This window comes from Chenopodium quinoa, unplaced genomic scaffold, assembly GCF_001683475.1.
Source record: "Chenopodium quinoa cultivar QQ74 unplaced genomic scaffold, ASM168347v1, whole genome shotgun sequence".
Classification (NCBI taxonomy): domain Eukaryota; kingdom Viridiplantae; phylum Streptophyta; class Magnoliopsida; order Caryophyllales; family Amaranthaceae; genus Chenopodium; species Chenopodium quinoa.
The window spans coordinates 3,868,750-3,869,876 of record NW_018745448.1 but is presented as its reverse complement, the minus strand read 5'-3'; the positions used below and the strand labels follow the sequence as shown (position 1 = coordinate 3,869,876).

Below are 1,127 nucleotides of genomic sequence, written 5' to 3'. Positions count from 1 at the left end.
AAAGGTCCCCTTACTATAGTACAGATAGGCTCGAAGCTATTTGACTTTGATTGCAGGGTCAGATACTCCTTTAATAAGATAGAAAGGGCTTTTTCAGCTTGATCGAAATCGATTCTATGATTGAATAGCATATACTTAGTAGTATAAACTCGTAGAGACAGATAGAGAGGGGACTCTATCATACCTGTGAACTCCTAGGATGAGAAGTCAGTCTCTTGTTTTTGGCATGAAAAGTTCTACCTTCGGTAGAGTGGGTCTACTTAGCGAACTAGAAGGACGCGGAGATCGATTGATCAATATGAATCTCAAGAGTGGACGGTTGACTGCCGCCCCTTGTCCTGGAGTCTCTCCGGCCGGGGAGAGGCTTGCTATCGTAACCTTTTCCCCAGTGTATGTGAAAAAAGTTACGAACCCGTTTCGGTCATAGGTTAGTCTAAAGAACGAGAGTCGGCTTCCTTAAGTCCGTTGTTCCTCAGTAGCTCAGTGGTAGAGCGGTCGGTTGTTAACTGACTGGTCGTAGGTTCAAATCCTACTTGGGGAGAACTTTGAGTTATCGCTTTTCTAACCTAGCGACCCCCATCCTTCTACTTCGTTTCTAAACTAGCAGAATCGTGGGACATCAAAACTGGGAAGTTTTTTGTTGGTTTTTATTCCTCACTCTCGTATAGGCGAACTTGGTTCGTTAAATTCTTAGGGAGAAGAAGGATCCACTGGGAATGAATGGGAAGACTGAAGGCGGACTGCTTAGCTGGAAGGAATTAGTCTCCACTAGCGTCATTCGAAGAACGAACAAGAAAAGGCGGACTGTTTAGGTAGGATAGATGGATATGGTCCAATGGCATGGCTAAAGCTCTGCCAGCTTCTTGTAGACTGAACTTTCTTTGGGCTCCGAGTCGTTTTTGGGTTAGATGGTAGAATTTTTCTTTGCTAATAGGGGCAACGAAGTTCTTGGTAATTAGCAAGGAGGAAGGAATATCTCCACTCATTTCATTCAGAGCCTGCGGTAAGGCAAGGCGCGACCCACAACAAAGGAAGGGGGAAAGCTTGCTTGCTGTAGCCCTTTTTTAGTAGACTAGGCTTAGTAAGCGTAAGCTATTTAATTAGGCTCGCAGCTTCGCCAGAAGCGA

The 1,127-nt window shown here is 45.0% G+C and overlaps 1 non-coding gene across 1 annotated transcript; it reads left to right on the top strand.

The window, feature by feature from the left end:
* Positions 1-469: 469 nt before the first annotated feature.
* TRNAN-GUU lies at positions 470-541 on the top strand. Its single transcript has one exon. It is a non-coding gene; the product is annotated as a tRNA-Asn (tRNA).
* The last annotated feature ends 586 nt before the right edge of the window (positions 542-1,127 follow it).